Below are 20,415 nucleotides of genomic sequence, written 5' to 3'. Positions count from 1 at the left end.
ATAGCAGACAGATTGGAAACACTTATGGTTATAAAGCAAAGCAGTAGTTCTGCTCTGGGTAACAAGTCTACTAAGAAAGGATGTCTAAAGTCTTGAAGATATTGACTAGAAAGGTGTCAGAACTAAGGGACGTTGGTTACCAACGCATGAAGAAGCTACAATTCTCCTTCTTGGGCCAAAGTAGGGAGATCTGATAATCTCATTTTATAATGACACAGGAGGTTATTCTCTCATCTAGGTCCAAGCTGGCTCTCAGCAAAGCAATCCTCATTCAACCTCTCCTTTTTTCCTTGTACTCAGAGTCAAAAGTCAAAGTAAATATATTATCAATGTACATATGTTACCTTGAGATTCATTTCCTTGCAGGCATTTACAGGATTTTTTTTTTAAATATAAACGAATACTCCTGTAACTTATTCTCTCCCATGTGTTGTCAATACTTTTCTGATTCCTTTTGGAGTGGAATATTATTGTCACAAGTACTGAGATACAGTGAAAATCTTGTCTTGCATACTGTTCATACAGATCAGATCATTACAGTGTGCATTGAGGTATGCAAGCCCATAACAAGGTCAGGAGCCCACTTAGTAGATATACCAGCAGGTCTAAGCCTGGTGGTATGTGCTTTCAGGTTTTTGTATCTTCTACCTGAATGAAGAGGGAAAAGAAAGAATGGTGAGTGGGGCCTTTGATTATGCCGACTGCTTTACTGAGGCACTAACCTGTATCATTTACAGTGGCCGTTTAACCTACCATCAAGTCTCCAGCATGTGGTGAGAAATCCCACTGGACTAGAAGAAGGGGCAAACTCTGGGTCCGAGGTCGGGCTCAGAGCTCACGAGGCACGACGATGCCGACAGTCGGGAAGAAAGGAGGAGAAGGCATTGCTGGCCACTGGATGGAGAATAGCAAATGCAGAGGGAACAGGAAGAAAGGGTTTTTTTTTGAAATTTAGCAAAAATTGGCTTCCCAAGCAATGCAAAGAATGAGTGCAAAATAATATTGAAAAGAGGAAAATCCAAGGTTATGGAGTCATACAGCCCTCTAAGTACATGCTAAACATCTGTACCAATCCACGCTAATCCATTTCAGTCTCCACACATTCCCATCAACTCCCCTCACAACCCAAATTCTACCACACACTCATAAATGGGGGCAAGTTACAGCAGCACATTAATCTACAAGCCATTAGACCAAAGGACATGAAGTAGAAGTAGGCCATTCAACCCATCAAGTCGGCTCCACCAAGGCTAATTTATATTCCCTCTCAATCTCACCCTCCTGCTTTCTGCCTGTAACCTTTGACACCCTGACTCATAAAGAACCTAGCAACCCGGCAGAAGGAACCTACACCTTCTTGTCCACAAACATGAGGAAATCTGCAGATGCTGGAATTTCAAGCAACACACATAAAAGTTGCTGGTGAACGCAACTGACAAAGGGTCTTGGCCCGAAACGTCGACTGTACCTCTTCCTAGATATGCTGCCTGGCCTGCTGCATTCACCAGCAACTTTTATGTGTGTTACCTTCTTGTCCATGCCACCCTCTAAGAGATTAGCATTATGTCTACCTGTGGTCAGGACAGGTGCACTGGCCAAGATTGCAGGAGAACCAGGGTTTACATTCCAAGCTCAATCATGGTGCAGAGAGCAGGAGAGCCTGAAGACTGGATGTCTGGGTTTCTGGTGTGAGCTGGGGGCACTAGAGCTGGTGGGTCGGTGCACCTGGAGCTTGAGCCTGTTCAGGGTCTCATCATCATCAGTGGTCAATACCAAAGATCAGAGCCTAAGGATCGATCAGAAGTCCAGAAGTTGAAGCCCAATCACCAAACCTGGAGACCCGGAGGTTTGTCCTGGCTGGGAGGGAGGAAAATGACTTGTTTTGTTGCTTGTTGTATTCTATGTTGTTCTGCCGGGTATTGTAGGCGTGCTATGTTGGCGCCAGAATGTGTAGTGACTCTTGCGGGCTGCCCCCAGCACATCCCTCGGTTGTGTTGGTTGTTAACACAACTGAAGCATTTCACTTCAGGTTTCTATGTACATGGAATCTGAATCTGAGTGATGTAGAGTTAATTACATGATCGATAACATCCCGAATCCACCTAATCAAAAAGATTAAAAGTCTCCCAGAAGGTCAGGGATTGTTTGAAGCTGTTTAACCCCCTAGAGTCAGTCATATTGTGCTTCTGAACTGGTTTCAAAGTGTGACAATGCTCTGAGTTGTGGAATGTTGTAAGGGGTCTTTATAAACTTTTGAGTTGCTTCTGATTTACCAAGCAGAGATGGAGGGTTTGCAAACTGGTCAGGGAGAGAGGAAGTGAACTGTCTTGACACATTTGTCATTGTATTCTGGGAGAATGTTTGCATTAATCTTATGATTTGTGCAAATTATAAAATTGCAACTGAAAGCTAGGTCCCATGGACCAATGCAAATTAAACACAACTGGAAATACACATTTTAAGAGGCATCGTTTCTATGAGAATAGTGTGAAGATGTAAGTAACGCAAGACGCCATTTTCAACACTCTGTGACTCTGCTCCACCAATTGGGAAGTATTCCCCAAGTGTTTTTGAGTACAATTAGGTGATTTCAATACTTGATTATAATTCACTAACAGATACCAGCTAAACTTTGAAGTTGATAAATGTTAGTTAATTGCTCTCCTTCTCCCTCTGAGAAGTTTACATCCTAATCCTTCCATTTTAAGGAACCTGTCCTGTGGCTGAAATAGGGAGGGGTAGGGGGAGAGGGCAAGCAGGGGAGACATGTAAAGATGAGCTGGGATAACTGCAATGAGAAAGTGGCATGTCCCCTCACTCTCAGCTGGGCCAAACCTGTACAGAGGAACAGCTCCCTGACACGTAGTTACTTGATGACAGCCAATCACGACTATTTAAACCATCAAGGCACTAGTGCAGAATTTGGTTGGCTGTTATCCATGGATTTTCAAAAAGTCAAGGGTTGGGAGTAAAACCTGACAGAGGTTGTGATGGGGAAAGTTTAAAGCAAAGGAGAGGGAATACTTTGCAGAGATGGCCAAGTCCCCTACAAGCAATTGAGAAATCTTTCTTCACACACCAGTGTATAGAGCCTAGCATGATTGAGTTACGGAGAACTACAGAATAGAAACATACCTTTGGCCCACCTTGTCTGTGCCAAACTGTTATACTGCCTATTCCCATTGACCTGCACTTGCACCACAATTCTTCAGACCCCACACATACATGCACCTATCCAAACTTCTGTGAAACTGAACCTGTATCCGTTTCCAGTTAAGATGGCACTCTGAACACGTGCACCAGCTCACTGGTAGTTTAAAAAGCAAAGAAATCTGAATGCTCTGGGTACAGAGAGGAGAAGTCAGGACCCAGGCAGAGGAGGTTCAGTGCCCGTACAACTGGACTGGGTGTGAATCGCTCTGGGTGCAGAGCTGATTTGAAGAGTGGTTTCAGCCTGGGCAGCGAAACCTCGGCCTAGAGTGAGTTGTTGGGCATCATGGTCTAAGACTGGAGCCTTTCGCTACAGCTGGGTCTTAGTGCAAGGTACAATTCTCTGTTTAGAGAATGCTGGCCAGACCGGAGGTGGGAGTCCATTTCACTCATTCTCCACGATGGTCATCTCCAGCGCTGAGGCTGGAGACTGTCACCGCTGCTGTGCTGCGTGCCCGCTAATATGATGGACTGATAAGTAAGGCTCTGGGCCTCTGCCGGACTGCTCCGTGGATCAGATCTGAGAACTCAGCTTTGGTTCAGAATGTTGTTGCTCACTTCAATTGTTTGCATGAGTTGTGTATCTTTCTCTTGAACATCAAGTGTTGGTCTTTTATTTTTTTCCTTTAATTGGGTTTTTTCAGGTTTCTTGTTTTGTGGCTACCTGTGAGCAAGCAAATCTTAAAGGTTGTATAATCTATACATTCTTTGATAATAAATTACTTGAATCACGAATCCTCCACTTCTATTGGAAGCTCATTCCACAATCATACCACTCTCTCAGTGAAGTTGTTCACCCTCAGGTTACCCTTAAACATTTCATCTTAACCCATAAACTCTAGTTCTAGTCTCATCCAACCTCTCCTGTATGTAGGTGATCAGAACAATACAAATTAGGCCTCACCAATGTCTTATACAACTCCAACATAACATCAGCTCCTGTACTCAATACTTTGATTTATGCAGACCAATGTGCCAAAAGCCCCCTTCACGACCCTTTTTACCTGTGATACCACGTTCAAGGAAGTAGTCCAAATGTCCATACATGTTTTCAAGTGTTTGCTGCATACCCTGTGTTAATAGCTTTCTTGGAATCAAGTTTGCCTGGGAACCACTAACTAGATTTTCTATGTGTTCATCCTGTACTCAGGCCATTTGGCCCACTGAAATTGCTCTGCCATTCAATCATAGCTGAATATTTTCCCTCTCATTCTGCTTCCTTCTCCACATAATCTTTGATGCCCTTACTAATCAAATACCTATCAATCACCACTTCAAATACACCCAATGACGTGTCTTCCACAGCTGTCTGTGGCAATGAATTCCACAGATTCACCACTCTCTGGCTAAAAACCTCATTTATATCTTAGGAGGCACCACTGCAGCTCTACGATCAAGTACATTTTCAACACATGGCAGACTTTTATTTTACACAAAATCCATTAAATTACAACAGCATCTTTTTTTTAATTTTAAAGAATGACTAAATATTAAGGTGCAAGATATTGTACAATTTTTACTGGACTGGGGTCCCAGGAGTTCAAAGAGCAAGACAGCCGTAAGTAATTGACCAGCTACAGATGTCTTCACTCATTTCTTGAGGCAAAACATAAAAGAGATATTATAAACAGTTGTTCTAAAGTAAACAAGAGGAAACAGTACTGTAAAAACAAGAAATCAGAATTAAGCCAAGGGAAAACTAAAAATATATATATAAAATTATTAAAGAGATGTAACAATTAAACATGCTTGGCCAAGATAATCACTAGTTATACAAATACACAGCTCAATGAATCAAACTGAATGACCGTAAGACCATAGGACACAGGAGCAGAATCAGGCCATTCAGCTCCACCATTCAATCATAACTGATTTATTTTCCCGCTCATTCTCCTTCCTTCTCCCCATAACCTTTAACGGCTTTACTAATCAAATACCTATCAATTTCCACTTTAAATACACCCAATGAAGTGGCTTCCATGGTCATCCATGGCAACAAATTCCACAGATTCATCCTCTAGCTAACAAAATTCCTCCTCATCTCTGTTCTAAAGGGAAGTCCTTGTTTGAGGCTGCACCCCAGCCCTGTCAGAAATATCCTTTCCACATCCTCTCCATCTGGGCCTTTCAATATCCAATAGATTTCAGAGAGATCCCCCCTCATTCTTCCTAGCTTCAGTGGGTACAGGCCCAAAGCCATCAAACGCTCATGTGCTAACCCTTTCATTCCCAGTATCATTCTCTAGAACCTCCTCTGGACCCTCTCCAATGGCAGCACATCCTTTCTTAGGTGTGGGGCCCAACACTGCTCACTATACACCAAGTGTGGTCTGAACAATTCACTGAGGGGCAGATACAAATTCAACTTCATGAGCTGCCATTATCGAGAGATGGTTAGGACGGGATTAGGAACTAAGCACTCAGGATGCAAGGTGTCTAGAATGGTAGAAGAAACAGGGGAAGAAGTCACCTTAGTGATAAGGAAGAAGGTGCTTCAATAGCAGGAACAGATAAAGGAGAGGCAACCAGGTGAACCTTTGTTCTTAGAATTGAGGAATCACAAAGAATTTAATGTTGTTGAACTGGTTGTACATAGCTGTCCTGGTAAGTGCAGTTAAGTGGGAAAACAATTACAAAGATTAAACAAGTGTATAGCAAATTCAGAGTGACCTTAAAAGGGAAATATTAAGTTTCATATAGATTTGGAACAATATCTGTTGATGCATTTTTTCTTGAAACTTTTTTGGTAAGGAATATTATAAAGTAGTTTATAATAGCAATACTTCCAGAACAAATGTTAGTTGAAGTTATACTCAGAGTCAAGGTTGTTTAAAAGTATATATTCACAAGCAGTTGCAGATGCCAGAATCTGGAACAACAACAAAAAAAATGCTAGAAAATCTCAGCAGGTCGAGTAGCTTCTGTGGGGTACAGGGTGGAAACGCTGATGTTTTAGTCAGAACTTGAGCTAGTGAGAAATGTCTTTTTAGAAGTTAATCATAACCCTAAGGTGGCAAGAATAGAATGGGTAGAGGGCTGAGGGGGAGGAGAATGAGGCAAGAATAGAATGGGTAGAGGACTGAGGGGGGAGGAGAATGAGGCAAGAATAGAATGGGTAGAGGACTGAGGGGGGAGGAGAATGAGGCAAGAATAGAACGGGTAGAGGGCTGAGGGGGAGGAGAATGAGGCAAGAATAGAATGGGTAGAGGACTGAGGGGGAAGAGAATGAGGCAAGAATAGAATGGGTAGAGGGCTGAGGGGGAGGAGAATGAGGCAAGGATAGAATGGGTAGAGGGCTGAGGGGGGAGTAGAATGAGGCAAGGATAGAATGGGTAGAGGGCTGAGGGGGGAGTAGAATGAGGCAAGGATAGAATGGGTAGAGGGCTGAGGGGGAGGAGAATGAGGCAAGAATAGAATGGGTAGAGGACTGAGGGGGGAGGAGAATGAGGCAAGAATAGAATGGGTAGAGGGCTGAGGGGGAGGAGAATGAGGCAAGAATAGAATGGGTAGAGGGCTGAGGGGGGAGTAGAATGAGGCAAGGATAGAATGGGTAGAGGGCTGAGGGGGGAGTAGAATGAGGCAAGGATAGAATGGGTAGAGGGCTGAGGGAGGAAGAGAATGAGGCAAAGATAGAATAGGTAGAGGGCTGAGGGGGGAGTAGAATGAGGCAAGAATAGAATGGGTAGAGGGCTGAGGGGGGAGGAGAATGAGGCAAGGATAGAATAGGTAGAGGGCTGAGGGGGGAGGAGAATGAGGCAAGGATAGAATAGGTAGAGGGCTGAGGGGGAGGAGAATGAGGCAAGAATAGAATGGGTAGAGGGCTGAGGGAGGAAGAGAATGAGGCAAGAATAGAATGGGTAGAGGGGTGAGTGGGGAGGAGAATGAGGGCGAAGCAGGTTTCTGCAAATGCTTCTCACAGTTCAACCTCCTGAGTCCAAGTATCACTTGTGAATCTGCTGTACACCCTGTCCAACCCCAATGTAACCATAACCTGTCCTATTAGGTAGAGAAACTTTCCTCATGAGGGAACGGAGCACTGAGGATGACGACATTTAGTATAAATTAGCATCAAGGTTAGCACAACATCGTTGGTTGAAGAACCTTCCCAGTGCTCTACTCTTCAATAAACAGAAGTATGACAAATGTGCCCCCATTCTCTGAGTATTAAAGTCACATCTCACGCTCTCCCAGGGCAGCATGCAAAAATAACTCCCAGTTATGATCAGCATTAATACATTCCACTCCCAAAGTTCAATGAAACGTCTGTGCATAAGGCAGAAAAGCTAATCTAATAGTCGTTAGAGCAGATGGAAAAGAAAATAACCTTTCAATGTGGTGACATCTTTTCACATACAAATCCCCAAGTGTCACATTAAAAGTACAGCCCATCTTTGTTTTGATGTCAGTGGCAGAAATACAATAGGTAGCATCTCAAGATCTTACAAACTGCCTTCTAATAGAATGTTATAAAGATTGATATTCAACATGTAATCCATTTGGCACATAATCTCAAATTTAGGATTATTAGGTTCAGGGATGGTTTTGGGGACAGAGGGTGGAGTTAGTGACCCAGGTTATGATTTAGGAACAGGAATGTGAAGGAATTTGAGGACAGGCCAGAGTTTAAGTCTGCAAACTGTGTTTGTAGGCCCATGGGAAAGGCGAGGACGAGGACATTCATGGTCCCACCATCAGGAGGTCTGGACCACAGTCAGAAAGTCAATTGGAGGTCTGGATTGAGCCCAATGGCCGAAGTCTGGGTCCGCAAATCTCTGCAAGTCTGCTAAAGGAGTTGGGGCCCAGTTGTCTGTGAGCCCAGGAACCCAGTGGAGGCTGGAGGTTAAAGACTGATTGTCCTGGGGTAAGAGGACTGTGTAGGTTGGTAGAGAGGGAGGGAGGAACGAGACCTGTTGTTGCTTATTGTGTTGTTTTGTTGTGATCTGCTGAGAATTGTGAGCATGCCATGTTGGCACTGGAATGAGTGGTGATGCTTGTAGGGTGCCATCAACACATCCTTGGATGTGTCAGCATATTTCACTGTATGTTTCAATGTATACATGATAACTAAATCTAAATCTGACATCCACTGAAGGATCCTGTCAACCACAATTCAAAATTAGAACAGAACTGGTATTGTCCCTGGGTACTTTCACAGCAGTTAACAGTGCGGACACAGGCTTGACGTCACACAGTAAATCCCAGAGATGGTCCCGAGAAAATTACTAGTGTTTGCAGCTTAGGCTATGATTTACTCACCGACCTTCTAGAGCTATACAATCAGATATTGCACACCCTATCTATTATTAAACCACAGTTCTTCCCTCTCTCATGTGTGCCACACGCATTATAACTCCTCTCCCCTATAAAAGGAGGATGAACTTGGAAATACATGAATCTGCCGTTACATGGGCAAGGACATCCTTCGATGGAGGGTGCAGGTTGATGTGGAAAAGATCTATGTTGATGCTGCCAGGACTGGAGCACTTTATTTATGAGGGAAGATGGCTAAGGATGCTTTCCTTGGAGCAAAGTAGGCAGGGGGCAGACCTCATAAAGAGTTTATATCATGATGTAAGGTCACGGTCTTTTTCTCCCAGGTCAAGGGAGTCTAGAACTACAGGGTGTACGTATGAATCAGAGCCAGAATCAGGAGTATATGTTGTGAAGTGGCACAATTTCGGACTAAACTTGAATCAACAAACGATTGCTTGACAGTCGTGGCAGATTTTGAATGCTATCACCTCTTATAAAGTAAAATTAAGCAACATGGGCAACAACAGGGCTTCACTCCCAGGTGAGCTACGTGTTTCTCTGCTTGCTTTCACCGTCATAGCAATTTGGGAGCCCTCATGCAGGATTCCCTAAAGGTTAATCAGTAGTGAGGAAGGTGAGCAAAATGTTAACATTCATTTCAAGTGGACTAGGATAGAAAAGCAAGGATGTAATGCCATACAAGCACTGGCAAGGTCTCCCTTGGAGAATTGTGAGCAGGTTTGCCTCCCTCCTTTAAGAAAGGATTTGTTACATTGGAGAGGGTTCAGAGGAGGTTCATGAGAATGATTCCGGGAATGAAAGGGTTATCATTTGATCAGTGATTGATTGCCCTGGACCTATACTCATTGGAATTGAGAAGAATGAGAGGAGAATTGCCTTGAAATCTATAGAATGTTGAAAGACCCAGATAGAGCGGATTTGAAAAGGATGTTCCCTTTGTTGATGTAGTCTAGGACCAGAGGGCACAGCCTCAAAATAGAGGGATGAGCATTTAGAACACAGATGAGGTGGGATTTCTTTAGGTAAATCCATGGAATTCATTGCCACAGGTAGCTGTGGAGGCCAAGTCACTCGGGTACATTTAAGGCGGAGGCTGACAGGTTTTTGAATAATCAGGGCATGAAAGGTGATGGGGAGAAGGCAGTAGGATGGAGGTTAAGAGGGAAATGGATCAGCCATGATGAAATGGCAGAGCAGATGGGCTGAATGAGCTAATTCTGCTCCTACAAGTTACAGTCTTAAGACACGGAGGAACCATCATGAATACCCATAATCCCCAACTCCTGCCTGCAGAATGACTTGGATCTGCTCCAATTTGCTTACCAGTGCAACAGGTCCACAGCAAATGCCACCTCATTGGCTCTTCACTCAACCCTGGAACATCTGGACAACAAAGATGTATACATGAGGATGCTCTTTATCGACTACAGCTCTGTATTCAATACCATCAACCCCTCAAAAATAACCAAAAAGATTCAAGACCTTGGCCTCAATACCTCCTTGTGCAATTGGATCCTCAAATCCTTTACTTCCAGACCTCCATCTGTTTGGATTGGCAACAACATCTCCTCCATAATCTCCATCAGCACAGGTGCACCACAAAGCTGTGTGCTTAGCCCCCCCGCTCTACTCACTTTACTCTTATGACTGTGCCACTAAGCACAGCTCCAATACCACATTTAATTCTGATGTTGATACCTGTCGTAGACCAAATCAAAGGTAGTGATGGATCAGCATATATAAAATCTGACTGTGTGGTGCCACAACAAGAACCTCTTACTCAATGTCAGGAGGCCAAGGAGCTGAATATTGACTTCAGGAGGAAACCAAAAGGTCCATGATCCAGTCCTCACTGGGGCAGCAAAGGCTGGAGAGGGTCAGCAACTTTTAATTCCTCGGTGTTATCATTTCGGAGGACCTGCCAGCAAATACGAAGAAAGCATGGCAGCTCCTCTATTTCCTTAGGAGTTAGTGAAGATCTGGCATGACATCTAAAACTTTGAAAAACTTCTATGGATTTGTAGTGGAGTGTATATTGACTGGCTGCATCACAGCCTGGAATGGAAAGACATTGAACAGAAAATCCTACAAAAGGTAGTGCATACAGCCCAATCCATCATGGGTAACATCCTCCCCACCGTTGAGTACATCTGCATGAAGCGTTGTAACAGGAAAGTAGCATCCATCATCAGGGACACCCACCATCCAGGTCATGTTGTCTTCTCACTGCTACCATCAGGAAAAAAGTACAGGAGCCTCAGGACTCACACCACCTGGTTCAGAAACAGTTGTTACCGCTCAACTATCAGGCTCTTGAACCAAAGGAGTAACTTCATTCGCCCCATCGTTGAAATGTTCCCGCAATCTATGGACTCACTTTCATCTATGGCTGCAATTGAGCCTCCTTTGTAATTACATCAATACGTTGGGTCCAGAGCAGAGCTGCAGAGATGTTGACGCCCAGGAACTTGAAACTGCTCACCACCTTTTGATTGAAAGCATATCACTGCTTTCCACTACTGTCCCCTCAGTAAGGACTGACATGTGTTCTCCTAACTTCCCCTTCCTGAAATCCACATACAAGTCATTGGTCTTACTGCTTAAGGTTTCAGGTAAGAAGGGAAAGGTACTGTTTATAGTTTAAGGTAAGAGAAAAATGATTTAAAGGGAAACTAAGGGGTAAGCTTATCACATGGGAGCTGTAAGAGCCGGGTACAATTACAATGTTGGAAAGAGATTTGGATAGAAAAGGATTAGAACATAGGCAAATAGGACTGATTTAAATCAGCTGGCAGCTCAGCCAAAGGGCTGTTTTTGTACTCTTATGGCTCTATGACTCTAACTCGGCCCTCCCCATTCCCGTTACCTCTATGAGTTTTTCCACATTCATTTTATTGCAACCTGCACACATGTAATTATCTCATTGCCCATCCTTTCCTTCCACGTGATATAGACCCATGTCCTCTCATCAGCTGCTAATTCCAGCCACACCTAAAGCTTCTGAAGTGACAGTAAACTGTGATGTACTGAACCTCCGTTGGCAGTGAGCAGGTGAGGGGCAAACAGGAGGGAGATCAAGGAATGAGAGCCTTGATATCCACAAGCACACAAGCACCACAGAGAACTGCCGAGTCCCCAGCAACAAGAGCTGACAGAGACCAGAGTTCAAAACCTAGTCTTCGGGTCCCATTCATTAGAGAGTCCAGTAACTGAGGCCAAGAGTTCTCAAGTCCTCATCCATTTGTCGTCAGAGAGTCCTGGGATCGATACCAATAATTTAAGCCCGAAGGTTAATCAGGTCCAGAATGTCAAGGCTGGACAGCCAGAGTTCTGAGTCTGCACATGCACTGGGGAAGTCAAAGGTTAAATGTCTGTCAGTCAAAGTCTGCTACGAGCTAAAGTCGGCCTAGCCTGGGGTTATAGGACCATGTGTGTGCATGCACCTGTCTGTGCGAGTGTCCATGTGCGCACATACATGTGTGTGTTCAGTGTGTGCGTATGCGTGCAATATGGCTGTTTCTATGCTGTGTGACTCCATACAACACTGGTCCACCCTCCTCAATCCATCAGTTTGTTGCCTACACTTTACACTCTATTGTCGCCCTCCAGGAGTGGGGTGGAACTAGAAGATCCAAGCCAGGCATCAGTGAAGTGCCAAGGGCATGTATTCCATTGTTGTCTATCTCCTCAATATCCTGATCTTTGGGTACGCATGGTGCAGTCCCCGGGATGCCCTTCCACCTCACCGCACTACCAGGGACTGTACCTGCATACCCACAGACGATAGGTGCCAACCTGGTGAAGATGCGTCACATCACGCCAACACGTCATCAGAGTGGAGCTCTCAATTCCATGAAGCTGTTCAGTCCATCATGTCTAACAGCAGCTTTCCGATAATCCCACTCCCCACTTACTTCCCTGAAACCTACTCACTTTCCACGCACACCGATTCTCCCACCACTCACCTATGCTGTAGGGTTAGTTTACAACTAGCTAACAAACATGCCAGCACATTGTGGGAGAACAAGTGACTCACACGCACACGGGAAGAACGTGTGAATGCTGCACGGGTAGCACCCTATGGAGGGAGTGAACCAGGGTCCGCCAGAGCTGCTCCCCACTGATTCCTCTCTTCTCCCCTCTCCCATCAGGCAGAAGGCGAAAGCCTGAAAGCATGTACCACTAGGCTCAAGGATGGCTTCTGCCCCATTGTTATACAACTATCAGACAAGACAGACCCTTGACTTCACAATCTACCTTTTTATGAGCTTGCACCTTATTGTCTACCTGCACTGCACTTTCTCTGTAACTGTACCACCTTATTCTGCATTTTGTTAATTGCTTTACCTTGTTCTATCTCGGTGCACTGTGTAAATGACTTGATCTGAATGAATAATATGTAAGACAGTACCTTGGTACAATTCCAATACCATGCACTCACCTGGGCTCATCTTGCAGAAAACAACAAGGAATGCCAGAGGCAAATTCAAAGGAAATGTTCAGGGAAAGCTTGTCGTTTTTGTTAAATGTACAAAGTGGTGCCTCAAATGTGCTGCCAAAGCTGATGGTGGAGACAGAGAGAACGTAGAACAGCTCAGGAACCGGCCCTTTGGCCCACAACATTGTGCCGAACCAATTAAATTAGTAATCAACTAGACTCGTCTCTTCTACCTACACATTGCCCATATCCTTCCATTTTCCTCATCTAAACATCTCTTTAAAAAGTCTGTAATGTCTCTGCCTCTACCACCACCACAGGCAGTGCATTCCAGACACCCAACACTGAGTAAAAACTTGCCCCTCACATTTCCTTTGAAATTACCCCCTCTCACCTTAAATGCAGACACTTCAACACTTCAGACATTAGACATTTCAACACTTGGGGAAAAAACATTGTCTGTCTGCTCTATCTATGCATCTCATAATCTTCCAAAACTTTTATCAGATATTCCCTCAGCCTCTACCACTTCAAAGAAAGCAACCCAAATTTGAATAAGCTCTCATTATGGTATATGCCCTCTAACTAATCCAGGCAATATCCTGGTAAACCTCTCTGCACCTTCTCCAAAACCTCAACGTCATGAGGCGACTAGAACTGTATGCAATACTCCAGATACAGCCCAATTAGACTTTCATAAAAGCTGCAACATGGCTTCCTGACTTTTGAATTCAATGGCTCAACTAATAAGGGCGAGCATACCACATGCCTTCCTAACCACCTTACCAACCTTTAGAGAGCTTTCAGATACAGAAATGCTTAAGATGCTCCTAAGAAAGGTACATGAATGTGCATAGAATGGAGATGTTGGGCCCTGATGCTTTTGCAATTCCAAAGTTGTTCAGAAATCAAGAATGAGACATAAATTTTATTATGTGTTACAAGAAAAAAAAATGAACAAAGAAAGAACATCTGAAAGAACATCAAAAAGACAAAGGAAAAAGCTGTCGTGGTCATCTCATATCAGACTACAGATAGCAGAATTCCAGTGATAACAGTTAACCTATGAAAAACCAGATTCAAGTGTTGTGATACCTGCTATTGAAAACTAAAAATTCTAGAGAAATACAGAAACAACTGTGCAGCTCCAACAACTCTCGAAAAGCTTGACATCAAAGAGGACTAGAGGACTAGCAGTTTGCTTGCTAAGGCATTCCATCCACAGCCAGTCACTCACTCCACCATCAACATGCAGTAACAGCAGTTTCTACCGTCTGCAGGATGCACTGCAGCAACTCCCCCAGACCCCTTAGACAGCATCTTCCAAACCCACCACCTCTACCAGCTGGAAGGACAAGGGCAGCAAAATCACAGGGAACACCTCCAATTGGAAGTTGTTCTCGAAGTCACACACCATCCTGACCTCAAAATTTATCACCGTTCCTTCACCGCTGTTGGAATCTTGGAAACTGGGGTAGATTGTGAGGTTAAGAGTCCATCGACTGCACAAGAGGACTGTTCAATCATCTTATAACAGTGGGATAGAAGCCGTCCTCGAGCCTGGCCACATGTAGCTTCAGGGTTTTATCTTCTGCCTGATGGGAAAGGGAAGAATAGAGAATGTCCAAGCAGCAGGGGTCTTCGATTATGTTGGCTTCCTTAACAAGGCAGTGAGAAATGCAGACAGAGATCATAGGCTAATGTTTGCAATGTGGTGTTTGTTTGCAACACCTTGGCTCATGAAGCATTTTGAGTTCACATGTGGAAGAACCTAAACAACACTCAAACTTGGGTTGATAAAAGGCAAGTAACATTCACCCCAAGCAAAGAGTATGTAGTAACCCATTTTGAGAGAATCGAACTATCTCCCATAACCCATTCTGAGAGAATCTAACCATCTCCCATAACCCATTCTGAGAGAATCTAACCATCTCCCATTAACATTCAAGGACATTGCCATAATTTAATTCCCCACCATCGACATCAACTAGCAGCATGGATACATAAATACTGTATTAAAAGTAGGTGCTCCTCAAACCTGCTCCATTTGGCTCATCTTCTATTGTATCTCAATGCCAGGCTCCCGTTTTATCCCCACATCCCCAAATATCCATCAGCCTAAACACAGAATGTAATCTGCATCTAGGTCACCACAGCAAAGCTGGAAAGAGATTTCCAAAGATTTACCAACCTGAGTGAAAGAATTTCTCATTCCTAAATAGCCTACCCATTATATTAATATTGTTACCCTAGTTCTAGTTTCTTTACCAAGAGAAATATTCCCACTCCCAATGTATATTTGACTGAGCTTTTTAGAATTTTGTGTATTTCAATAAGATCACAAACTACAGGGAAGAGATGTCTAGTCTCATATGACTGACCTGCCATGCCATAAACCTGTTTGGCAAATCTTCATTGTATTCCCTTTATAGAAAGAATATGCTTTTATCAGGTAAAGAGACCAAAATTGTAAACCATACTCCAACACAGTCTCATCAAGGCTCTTTACAAACGTATTAAGATACCTTTGCTCATGTACTCAAATTCCCAATCAATTGTGCCTAATATACCTTTTCCTTTCTTCACTGATTGCTCCACTTGTATGTTATCTTTTAGTGACATTTCTAAGGACACTCTTACATCTTAGAACATCGATATGTCTCCAATCTCCAAACATTCAAAATAATACTCAGCATTTCAAAGGCAATAACATGATTATTTCACTCACACTCACTCAGCCACTCTGTATCCTCCTGTAGTCCTTTGCACCCTTTCACATGCCAGCTGGATACATAAATTAAGTAGAAATCAAAGGCTGGGCAGCTTCTAAAGAGTTAACCCTATTCCCTGAACCATTTCCATGTCACAATCTAGAGCACGCTGCCCACAGAACTGGTAGAGTTCACATTTGAGAATCTGGATGAGTTCTTGAATCACCAAGGCATTGATAGGCCACGGACGATGGCTGGTAAATGGGATCAGTGTAGGTAGACCCCTGATGGTCAGCACAAATATGGACCCAGTTTGGCAGTCTTTTTTCCGGGGTCATTGAAGTCAAGAACTAAAGGGTATAGTGGAGATATTCAACAGAGATCTGAGGGGCAGAGTGCTCAGTATATGGAATGAGCTGTCATGAAAGCGGTTGAGCAATGACACTTAAAAGGTACCAGGATAGGTACACAGAGCGGAAAAGTTCAGAAGGATAAGGACCTCTTTAGGTGCTGCATGATTTTATGATGGAAGACAATACACTTGCCTAGAATGTGCACCTCCAACAACTCTGAAGCTCAGCACTGTCCAGGACAAAGCTTGTTGTACAGTAATCCATGTACTATACTGCTGTATTATAGTACTGTGCTGTTTATTCACTGCGCACCATGAACAAAACAGGCCGCCCATATCCCGCAGTTTGAGGACCGGCATTCGGAATCCTCATTCATCATCATCGACAAGTCCTGAGATGGATATTCTATATTATATATATTTTATATTATATTATATTTGTATTATATATATTAGGGGTGTTGGTTGTTTACACAAATGACACATTTCGCTGTATGTTTCAATGGAAATGTAATAAATAAATCTGAATCTTGAATCTTGACATCCAGCAGCAGGTTTTATAGGTAACACCTGGATTTGCCTCCAAGACATACTGTTGCAATGTATTACTATTAGGACATAGAACATTACGGAACAGATCCGTGCCAACTTTTTAAACCTATTCTAAAATCAATCGCAACCTTCCCTCCTACATTGCTTTCCATTTTTCTCTCTGAGTTTTTTTAAATGCCCCTGGTATTGGCCATTTCTATCCTGGGAATAAGTCTCTGGTTTTTCATTCAATCTATGCCTCTCATCATGTGCACCACTATCAAGACACCTCTCACCCTCCCTCACTCCTGAAGGAAAAGCTCTAACCCGCTCAGCCTGTCCTCATAAAATGTGCGCTCTAATCCAGACAGCATCCTGGTAAATCTCTCTGTAAGGCTTCCACCTCTTTTCTGTAATGCGATGACCAGAGCTGAAGTTTTCCAAGTGTGCTCTAACTGAGGTTTCACAGAGCTGCAACATCACCTAGCAGCTCTTGAACTCAATTCCCCGACTAACTGTGGCCAAAACACCGGGCGCCTTCTTAGCAACTTTGAGGGATCTATGGACATGGGTCCCAAGATCCCTCTGTTTATTTTTCAGTAGGATGTAGGTCAGGTTCCCAGAGCTCTCTGACCAGCTTCACTTTCCCTTCGTCACAAAGAATGGCAGTAGTTTAGACACTGACAACGGAAATTGGGGATGTCTCGTCACTAATATCCGTGAACCCAGAAGCATGGAAGGGAACTTTGAGTTAAGACACTAATTGGAAAAAAAATTCACAGGAAACCTGAAATAAAAATTGAGAAAATACAGTTAAAACTCAGCAGGCCAGGCAGCATCAGAGGAGAGCGAAAAAGTCAGTGTTATGGGTCCAAGAACCACGGAAGAATACGTGCCAAGACTAATTTCTCTCCTAGTTCTGACAAAGGATTTTCAAGCTATAGCATTAACTGTTACTTTCTCCGCAAAGGTTATCTGACTCGCTGAGCGTTTCCAGAATTGGAGTAAAAATCTTGCTTTGATTAATCTCTTATTCTGAGTAACGCCATACTTCATGTCTGAGTTCACTGACTTGGCACTGAGTAATCACAAATGATTTCAGATTTTTCCCCGTCGCTGATACAATGTGGGTTAACTGGTATAGCAGCATTGTGTTCCGTCATCGAGTGTGAGCAGCGCCACGAATCAATCCCCAGCATCAGGCTCCGGAGGAAGCCACCACGCTGCCCCCTCTGAGGTACTGTACTCCGCGCCAAAGTCAGCCAAATGTCCGCAACACTTTCTTCATCAGCGCATGTCAAATCATTGTCAAAAAAGCAAGTCATTTGTGCCCTAGTGGGATGCAGTCAGCAAACCTAACTTTAAAATGCACTACAGGAAATCCATCACTCCTGAATAATCGCCGGTTGCTCGTTAACAGTACTGTACATTCTAGGGAGTAGCTGAATGGGCAGGTGTAGCACTTTGGCCGCTTGCAGAGATAATTGTTAGCAGACATTCGAGTGCCACATTAGAAGGTCGCATCCAACACAGAACAACCAAGGGTGTATGATGCTTTGCTGCAATATTTTCCAGGTGCACGAACATTATAGCTTAGTATTATAGTTTGCTGTTATAATGACAACCGCAGCAACAATTACTATAGTGGACGCTGACGAGAAATCCTGTCCAGTCCAAATGCAACCCCAATTCCTCTACGCTGGGATCTGAATATTCCAGCATCTAAGTTGCATTCAGTCTGCTAATCATGGAATAACGCTATCATTTGACTTCACAGATTACAAACCTTGTCAACGTGTATCTCCAGAGAAACGCGACTGGAACTGACATTCTCACGGGAAGAAAGGTGTTATTTGCGAATGAAAGTTGTCAATTATATGCTATTTTACCGCCTCGGTGCGCACTTACTTCGCCGGTCGCTGAAGGCATCAGCTGTTGCCGAACATCACGCCCGCTCCTCAGTCCGTCTCGCACCGCACAACCTTCATGCTCCCAGCGCCAGTCCGCCCCGCCGCGGGTCACGTGCGCTCCACAGACCTGTCACTCACCCCGACCCCGGCGTCTGGGGCATGCGTGGGCGCACGGCACGCCGGGAATTGTAGTCCGCTCGGGGAGAAACGTTACGAGGGTCGGAAACGTCCCCGTCACGCCTACGCGGTAGTAGTCCTCCCTTCCCACTGCCCTCCCCTCGACATATGGTCCTTGGGTTAGGAAGCTGTGGTCAGAGTAGAGTGCATGAGCGGGAGCATGGTTACGTTCTTACAGCGATCAAGAGACACAAAAGTAGCAATCTGAAGAGAAAGCAAAACCTAAAAAGATCTGCCCTCCAACCTTGACAATCATTCCCCCATCTTGTTACAGGAACTAAAGGAAAAGCCAAACCTCTCCTTTTGCCTCTTCCCTTCCCAACATCCAAGAACCCGAACATTATTTCCAGGTGACAGTCTGCAGAACCCCACCAATCAGCAAATGCCCCTTTATTCCCACTCTTTGCCTCCGGCCAATCCACTAATCCTCTATCCATGCTGGTATCTTTCCTATAATAACATGGATTCTTGTTAAGCAGCCTCATATGGGACACCTTGCAAAAGGCGTTTTGAAAATCCAGGTAAACAACATTCACTGACTATCCTTTGTCTATCTTGCCTGTTATTTCCTCAAAGAAATCCAACAAATTTGTCCGGCAAGATTTTCCCTTAAGGAAACCATGCTGACTTTGCCCTATTTTATCATGTGCCTCCAAAAGTACCCCAAAATCACATTCTTAACAATTGAGCCCAACATCTTCTCAAACACCAGCTAACTGACCTATAATTTCCTTTCTTCTCCCTCCTCCCTTCTTGAAGACTGGAATGACATTTTCCAGTCCTCTGAAACCATGCTAGAATCTACTGATTCTTGAAAGATCATGACTAATGCCTCCACAATCTCTTTAACTACCTTTTTCAGAACCCTAGGGTGTAGTCCATCTGGTCCAGGTGACTTATCTACCCTCAGATTGTTCTCCCTATTAATAGCAACAGCACTCACTCTGCTTCCTAACACTCTCAAACTTCCGGCATATGGCTAGTGTCTTTCACAGTGAAGAGTGATGCAAAATGCTTATTGAGTTTGTCTGACATTTCCTTGTTCCCCATTACAACTACTTCAGTGTCATTTTCCAATGGTCCAAAATCTACTCTCGCCTCTCTTTTACTCTTTATATTTCTGAACAAAATTTTTCATATCCTCTTTGATATTATTGGGCAGCTTTCCTCCATATTCCATCTTTTCCCCCTTTATGGTTTTTTTTTTAAGTTGCCTTCTGTTGGTTTCAAAATCTTCCCAATCCTCTAACTTCTCAATTATTTTTACTCAATTATATGCCCCATTTGTGCTTTTATGTTGGCTTTGTCTTCCCTTGTCAGCCACGGTTGCATTATCCTGGGAATACAAATCCATAATTCCTTGAAAGCAACGTCACAGGCAGATAGGGTTGTAAAGAGAGATTTTGGCACATTAGCCTTCATAAATCAAAGTATTGATTACTGCAATTGGGGGGTTAAGTTGAAATCAATTAAGATGTTGGTGAGGCCTAATATTGTGTGCAGTTCTGGTCACCTATCTACAGGAAAGATATTAATAAGTTTGAAGGAGTACAGAGAACGTTTCCAAGTGGAAAGGAGAGAAAACCAACTAGTTTTCATAAGGGTAGAGATGGATTGAACAATGAGACCAAACAAATAAATATAGCAGTCGGATAGGATCAGAGCAGGACTGGAGGGCCTGAGTTATAGGGAAAGGTTGAATAGGTTGAGACTTTACTCCCTGGCGCTGATAACAATGCCATAGGCTGTGCCCATCAAAAGAAAATAAAGAAAATCTGAGTCAAAATTATGTCAGACTGAATTGAGTTCCTC

At 43.7% G+C, this 20,415-nt stretch overlaps 1 protein-coding gene across 1 annotated transcript in view; it reads right to left on the bottom strand.

Moving 5' to 3' along the window:
• il34 (interleukin 34) overlaps window positions 1-18,525 on the bottom strand; it is a 99,581-nt gene extending 81,056 nt beyond the window's left edge. Inside the window, exon 1 of the mRNA XM_063067366.1 lies at window positions 18,425-18,525. The gene's annotated coding sequence lies outside the window, so the exon portion shown is untranslated. The remainder of the gene's footprint in view (window positions 1-18,424) is intronic.
• Between the last annotated feature and the right edge of the window lie 1,890 nt (window positions 18,526-20,415).

The sequence above is a fragment of the Mobula hypostoma genome, chromosome 14, assembly GCF_963921235.1.
Source record: "Mobula hypostoma chromosome 14, sMobHyp1.1, whole genome shotgun sequence".
NCBI classification, from domain to species: domain Eukaryota; kingdom Metazoa; phylum Chordata; class Chondrichthyes; order Myliobatiformes; family Myliobatidae; genus Mobula; species Mobula hypostoma.
Note: the sequence above shows the minus strand (reverse complement) of the source record. Positions and strands in the feature narration are given on the sequence as shown.